The sequence below is a fragment of the Cavia porcellus genome, unplaced genomic scaffold, assembly GCF_034190915.1.
Source record: "Cavia porcellus strain 051 isolate PalLab524CR breed Dunkin Hartley unplaced genomic scaffold, mCavPor4.1 scaffold_11, whole genome shotgun sequence".
Taxonomy (NCBI): domain Eukaryota; kingdom Metazoa; phylum Chordata; class Mammalia; order Rodentia; family Caviidae; genus Cavia; species Cavia porcellus.
In genome coordinates, this window is record NW_026947494.1 from 44,224,123 (window position 1) to 44,231,741 (window position 7,619).

The 7,619-nt window shown below is 48.3% G+C and overlaps 1 long non-coding RNA gene across 1 annotated transcript; it reads left to right on the forward strand.

Annotated features, from left to right (window-relative positions):
* Positions 1-4,030: 4,030 nt before the first annotated feature.
* Positions 4,031-6,824, forward strand: LOC134477994 (uncharacterized). Its single transcript, XR_010050331.1, has 3 exons — positions 4,031-4,335; positions 5,175-5,287; positions 6,358-6,824. It is a non-coding gene; the product is annotated as an uncharacterized LOC134477994 (long non-coding RNA).
* Positions 6,825-7,619: the final 795 nt, after the last annotated feature.

A 7,619-nucleotide genomic window follows, 5' to 3' on the forward strand; every position in this document is an offset into this window, starting at 1 on the left:
GCCATTTTTACAGTGTTTGTTCTAGGTACCCATGAACAAGGAATGTCTTTCCAGTTTCTCAGATCCTTTTCAATTTCTTTTATCAGGGTATTATACTTTTCCCTGAGTAAGTACTTTTCTTCTTTTCTTAGGTTGATTGCTAAGTATTTCATTTGTTTGGATGTTACCGTGAAGGAGTGGCTTCTTTTATTTCTCTCTCAGTGAGTTTATTGTTTGTGTATAGGAATGCTATTGATTTTGCATCTAGCTACATGACCGTATTTAGTTATTATAGCGAGGAGTCTTGCAATGGAGTTTTGGGGATCTTTATGGAGAGTATCATGTCGTCTGAAAGGAATGATGATTTAACTCCTTCTTTTCCTATCCTTCCTCTTTTTGTTTCTCTCTCTTGTCTAATTGCTCTGGGTAGTATTTCTAGCACTCTATTGAATAGGAGGAGTGATAGTGGACATCGTTGTCTTGTTCCTGATTTTAGAGTAAAAGCTTTCAGGTTTTGGCCATTTAATATGATGGTGGCTGTTGGTTTGTCATAGATGGCTTTTATCATCTGGAGGTAAAGACCATCCATTTTGATTTTTGTGTGGTTCTTATCATGAATGAGTGTTGGACCTTATCAAAAGCTTTTTCTGCATCTATAGAAATGATCAAGTGATTCTTAGTTTTGGGTCTATTACTACAGTTGGTTACATTTATTGATTTGCATATGTCAAACCACCCCTGTGTTCCTTGGATGAGCCCCACTTGGTTGTGGTATATAATCTTCTTGATGATTTGCTGCCTTTTGTTTGCCAGTATTTTATTGAGAATTTTTGCATCTGTGTTCATGAAGGAGATTGGTGTGAAGTTCTCTTTCGTGGATGGGTCTCTGTCTGGTTTTGGTACTAGAGTAATACTTGCTTCCATGAATGAGTTAGGGAGAATTGCTTGTTTCTGAAGCACCTAGTTCCTGCTAAGCTATCTTGTGGGCAAGGTGATGTGAGGGATGGTGGGGAGGAACTGCTTCTGTCTGCAGGGAGTTTATCAACCAAAATGGGATGAGGAGATCAGATCACCCTGCCAGGGGAGTCACAGAGAAGTCTGTAGAATGAAAATCTACCGAAAACCCACAAAGGAAGGATCTAGTTCTAGTGGGTTGCTTCATGAAGGAGGGACCCCAGATGTTGATTGATTTGGCAGGGAGATGGCCCTGAAGAGGAGCAGTGTCTCAAGTGGCCGGAGCAAGGCACAAGGGTCTACGGGGGAGTGGCTGCAGGAGCCAGCACTAGGGGTCCTGGGAGGATCATGCACAGTGAGCTGGACTCAGGTCTGGTGCAGGAAGAGGGCCATGGCGCAACAAGGCCTCCCCCAAGATGACAATCTATTCCAGCAGAGTCACAGGTATCAGAAAGCATTCCTGTCAGTCACAGGGGACAGCTGAAGTAGGTAGGAGCAGAGTGACAGTGAGGGAGCTGCTTATTCCAAGTGTAAGTGGTGAGGGCAACGTGAAAGCAAGTAAGAGACCAGATAGGTTGCCGGGGGAAGCAAAAATGCCAGATTCTGGATCATAAAAGGGCAGAGGACAGGAAGCCATCCCAGAGGGCAGTAAGGGAGGACAGAAGGAGGGCACAGTGTGGGCGAGGTGACATCCTTGTTTGTGCTTTGGAGGATGGCTCACCCTCTGGATCAGCTGTTCCCCCTCCAGGTCAGCTGCTCCCCAAGAGTCACAGGAGGCATAGATGGGGTTGCCTGGTCATTACCATGACAACTGCACACAGCGGGGATGGCCAAGTTCAGATTATTTTCTACTAATTCATTCCTGTTGCATTTGATAGAAGGGTAGGACGTGAGAAATTGTTTACTAACCAAAAGAGAGCTAGACCGGCCTGCCCCTGGTTTGAGAGGCATAGCCCCAACAAGGATGTGGTCTGGAGCTCAGGGACATCAGGAGCAAGGTTCTACACTGTGCCTAGGACAGGGCAGATTCTGGGCACGACAGGGTCGAATCAGAGGCGGCACAGACCAAATTCTAGGAAGAAGGACCAGACAAGAGGACTGGGTAGGAGATGCTCTGACCCGCCAGAAGCTCATTGTCCACGTGCAGCCTGAAGGATGTCCCTGACAAGCTCATTCTGATGGTTTTGGGAAGCCTACGCAAGATTTTCTCCAGACTATGTGGAGGTACCGTGACACACACACGCCCCACACTACCCGACATGATCCTCCCATGCCTGATGCCAGTGATAGTAACCCCCGTGCCTACAAAGGAAATAATTCAGGTGCATCAGCATCCGATGGCCACACAGGCCATAAGAGATCTCGTGTTGGTCAGAGCTGCAGTTCTCAGTGATCTCAAACCTCTGAGGCTCGAACAGGTTAGACCAGAAGAAATACATTGTGGTGACAGAGCTGAGCCCACCAGACCCAGGCCTGTGGTCGGCTGGGGTGGCAGGGAGGGGGCTGCAACAGTCAGGCGCTCTTCTCAGGTCACATCCCCAGGCAGGGCCCTGGCCCCCACCATCCAAGTGGCAGAGCATAGCAGATGTGGACGCAGGTAAGCACATGGATCCAGATGGGGAGGGGCTGGCTTCTGGGGAGCAGGGTCTGGGATGCCTGGCCTCGGAGGCTGCCAGGGGCTCTGCTCCCTGAGTCTCTGCAGAAAAGGGGCAGAAAACTCCTGCTCCACTGTGGTGTGCCAGGCCCCTGCCATCTCCCACATCTACTGCAAGTACTGAACAAACAGAGGTTAGTGCCTCTAGAGAGCACAGAAGGAAGTTATTGTTTCCATTATAAGAGGAATATACTTTCATGGGATGCACTCTGAAACCAAGTAGAGTGTGAATTATGAAAGAACGCACCCTCCTATCCGCACTTCCCACGGCTCAGACACCTGAGTGTCTGCAGTGTCTTCTCCTGGCCTTGTTTCCAGGCTTCTTTCTTCTGATTCCAGGTCATGGTGCTGGCTGGTACAGGTATGGCAGGATGACATGGTCCCTGGGACAGTCTCCATGCTCCTGAAAATTCTTTGCCAATCCTGATACCTGCCTGTGGTTGAGGAGGGAGGTTGTTCCCTTGGTGCCTCTCAGTTGGTAAGGGCAGATCTGGGGCTCTATCTAGACACCCCTGTAGGAGCCAATTTGAGCAGCTCCGATTGAATGCAGAACAATTGCTTCAGCATTAGTTCAACTGAGCCTTGTTGCCATGCCCTGATATGTACAGAGTTGGCTATAGTATGTCCATCACCCTTCAACTGCCTCTAAGAAATGCAAATAAGGGCAGCCAAGATACTGACATGTAATCCTTAAGGCCAAGTGACATTTTCCTCACACTGGGTTCCCTTGAAACAGTTGAACACAGTGGGATGGCAGAACCACTGCAGTCAGCTCCAGCAATGTCCACTGGGTATGAGCCTCTAAATAAAAGTCCGTGACCTCCCAGGGTAAAAAAGTTTACATATCAGAGACCAAAGCAACGGCCTCCTCAAAATGTTCAAATGCTACCCTGACTGGGTTATGCAGACTGGTCCTTTTGCATATCATTCTCCTCGCATATTGCAAAGATGCTTTTCTCCCCACCTGGATAGCCAGCTCAAAGTACTCATGTAAAACAAAATTACTCATGTAGTTCCTGCCATCCTCACTGTCAGTCATCCTTGGACCACTGCTTTCTTCATGAGATAATACACTGTGGGAGAGACCTTCCATCAAGGCCTTTGTCTGTGTATCCTCACTTGGATCAGACTTGGGATTCCTTGGCTGTCCATAACTTAGACTAGGGCTTAGTGTCTTTACTCTCACCAAGAGTTGCATTGGAGGTGGTAGATGGGTGTTAACTTACTGAGATTCCAATTAGGTTTCAGTGGAACTAAAATATATCTTTCTGGATTGTGAGGAGGACTACAAAAGGAATTACAATATTTGGATTCTAAAATATAAAATTTGGATTACAGCATACAGCATTTGGATTATAATATATATTTGGATTGCAATATAGGTCCTCTTTTTCTTCATCCTCATGAGCCCTGTCCAATGCCTGCACCCTACTAAGTGCAGTAATCCAGGAAGCAAGGGAGACTGGCAGCTCCATGGCTCCACCATGCCCAGCCATGTCCCCTTCTGTGTGGAGGCATGAGAGAACGCAGGTGGAACAGATGGGCAGCTTACAGGACACACAGGTACAGGCTAGAGGAAGGGGCTGCTGGCTCACACAATCTGAAGGTTTTCCACATGCAGGCCAGGAGGGAGCACCCGCTGTGTGGAGCAGGTCAAGCACCCATGCTTCCGTTGGTCCAACAATGCTAACAGTGAGCCCCAAGGCCCCCAGACAAGCTGAGCTCCAGACGTGTGCCACTGGCAGATGGTAAGGAGCAAACAGCAGTGTGCATGGGAGGGAAAGAGGACATTTTAAACAAAGTGACCAAGGAGGCCCTGGCAGGAAGATGACATTGGGAGACACCCGGGTGGGAGAGGTTCAGTCACCAGAGACAAGGTGCCAGGTGGTACAACTCAGGTAGTAGTAGCCCAGAAGGTCAGGGCCATGGGACTGAGTGTTGTGACAGTAGAAGAATCCAGGAGAGTGAGGGGTCCAAAGGCAGCATGGCCAAGAGAGCTTGCAGGGGAAGCAGGAGTGGGGGCACCAAGGTACAAGGCATGGGAGGGACCGGCTGTGCCCCAGGCTTCACACATGCTCTGACCGCAGGTGGGGAGGGCCAGGGGAGCAGGGGAGGAGGGTCACCCCAGAGACCAAGGCTGAGTTTCAGCTGGGGATATTGGGGAGGGGCTCCTTTGTTGAAGAGTGGTAGAGGATTCAGAGATGCCCTATGGAGTTAGGCCTGAGAAGACAGAAGGATGACAATGGGGTTGTCATTCAAGGATGACAGTGGCAGCTGGGGCTGAGTGTGGTATGTTTGTGCATGGTGCTTGTCAGCCAAACACTGGGGGCTTGTGGCGGGGCCAGAAGAAAGCATCTCAGCCAGGGCATGAGGGCTGGGATAGGTGATGGTGGGGCAAAACTGCACTGACAGACGAGAAGGGCCCGGGGACACCCGTGCTACTCAGAGGGATAAGGAGACACCAAAAATTATAAAGGTCGGGTGACCTTGGGGGGAACAATCCAGGCCCCAGCTGGGTGCTTTCAGGATCTGAAGCTCTGCAGGGCTTGGGAGCAGCTCTCCATCTAATTTTCCTCTCACCTCGCAGGCTCTGTTAGCTGAGATCTGTGCTCCACCCTCTCTGCTTCACCTGCAACCTCCTCCAACCCTCAGGACAGACAGCCTCAGAGGTTCCAGGGTATTCAGAGCCGCAGGGGCAAGGTGAGGCTTGATGGAGGTGGATGGCTGTCCTGACTGGTCTGGTGAGATGGGCTGGAGCTGTCCCCAGATGCAGGAGTTCTTTGTAGTTTTCTCTCCTGCACTCCTCCACATCCATCTCCGAGTGGGCTGCCTCAGGCTCTGTGTTTTTATTAAACCCCTTCAAAGTCTTGGAAAACAAGACAACAGTGCTCCTCAATCACCAGTTTTTCTACAAATTGTAGCCTCTTCATGTCTGTGGTTCAAAAAATGTGGATGCAACTCTAACCAGACTGTAAATATTTGGGGAGAAAGTGTGCCTGAACTGACCACGACCAAATTTCTTTTCCTTTTTATCCCCCTAAAATGTGGAATAACAACTACTTCCCTAGCACTTGCATTGGTTCAGGCATTATAATAATCTAGTGAGGAGTGAAAGTGTATGGGGGCAGCACACAATGCATCATTCTGTATAAGGGAAGAGAGCATCTGTAGTCGGATAGTTTTGTCAGGATGGATGTGTGTGTACTGGAAGCAATCCTCCATGGACATTAACAGAGAAATACAGAAAAACTTTGAAGCAGGGGTGGAGAGGTAGTTCACGAGTTGAGCACTTGCCAACAGTGCTCAAGGCCCTAAATTTGATCCCCAGTCCTGACAATGTCAAGTGGAAAAAACCCCAAACAAACAGGGCATGGTGGCATACACCTGTGGCACTTAGGGAGGCTGAATAATTAGCTTTCCCACCTCTGTGTGTTATGGTTGATACACTGTGTCAGTTTAAGAAGTTTAGAAGAAGGTTACCTAACAGACTCTGCAGGGAGCCAGCATATTTGTAAATATTCTGAGCCTGTGTAAGAGCAGAGCATGGAGAGGGTGTGAGCCCTACACCAACCTACAGTGGGGGTGGTCTGTGTGCAGTATAGGGGAGGAAAAGAGTCTTGTTTCCTGGCTTTTTACTCTGGCTGCTTTAACTGACTGCTGCCTGGAAGCATACCCCTGGTGCCCTGCTCCCCTCCTTCCCCTGGAGTTAGCTGATTATGGACTGAAACCTCCACAAATAGATAAATAAACCTTTCTTTCCTTCATTTCAGGGTGTTGGGTGTTTTGTCCCAGCAACAAGAAAAAAGTAACCAAGACACTGAGACACAGTACTAACCCCACAGTTTAACGAAGGAAATATTTCATTGGGACCTCAGGTTCTGAGGACTCAGTCCACGACTGGCTGGCTCACAAACAAAACCATCATGGTAAAGGGATGCAACAGAGCAAAGGTGCTCGTTTCAAGGTGACTGGGAAGCAGAGCTGTGGAAAATCACAACAGAAGACAGGGCCAGGGCGACAGACCCTTAGGCCAACCCACCAGGATCTACCCAGATATACCCAGAACTGTGTTCCTCCTTCTGGTAACCGCTTCCAGGAGTTCACCAAAGCAACCAAGTTCCCATTCTACCCTCAGTGTCACAGTAGCTGAGGCAGAGGATTGAAAGTTCATGTCTAGCCTTGCAATTTAGTGACTTCCTGAGACCTTGTCTCAGAATCAAAAATTTAAAATCAGCTGCTGATATGGCCCCTTGTGAAGTCCTTGGGGTAACTGGTAAGAAAATAAAGAGCAAAGAAGCAAGATTAAAGAGAGAGGAAAAGTTTTCTCAGATACTGAAACAATCTAGACCATTGAAAAATATTTATTATAGATATGCTCAAAGATATAATAATAAAAGAAAGATCTTGAGAATCAAAGCAGAAAGGGCAAAGTGTAAAGAAGAATCAAACAGAAGTCCTAGATCTGAGAATCATGTCCTAAGAAATATGTATCATTTTAGAGAAAGGATATGGCCAAAGCTGTATGTGGTGGCACATGCATGTCATCCCAGCACTCTGGAGGTTCAGGCAGGAAGATTGCTCTGAGTTGAAGGCCAGCCCTGAGTACATAGTGAGTTCAAGGCCAGTTTAAATTACAGAGCAAAACCCTGTCTCAAAAAACAAAAGAAAGAATAAGCCAGAAGAAAAGATTAGTGAACCCATGAATAAAAATAACCAAAATGGAGATCCCACCTAACTGCCTAGAAGAGTCACATCAGATCTGGTCAGAGAAGAGTCACTGAGCTGCAGATACTCTTACATCCCAAATCAGAAAAGGCAGTCCCTGTAGATCACACCTAACATGTGAATCACTCAAAGCAGGGAGCAGAGCCATGCAGCGGATCCACACGATTTCTGCCGTCCTTCTGGAGAGCAGCCAGTGTGAGAGCACATGTCAAATCGACCCAGTGCAGGACACACAGCGTGGTGGCTGGGCTCCTGGGACAGACTCTTGGTGTACCAGCCTCTTCCCTCTATCTCTCCTCCTCCAAAC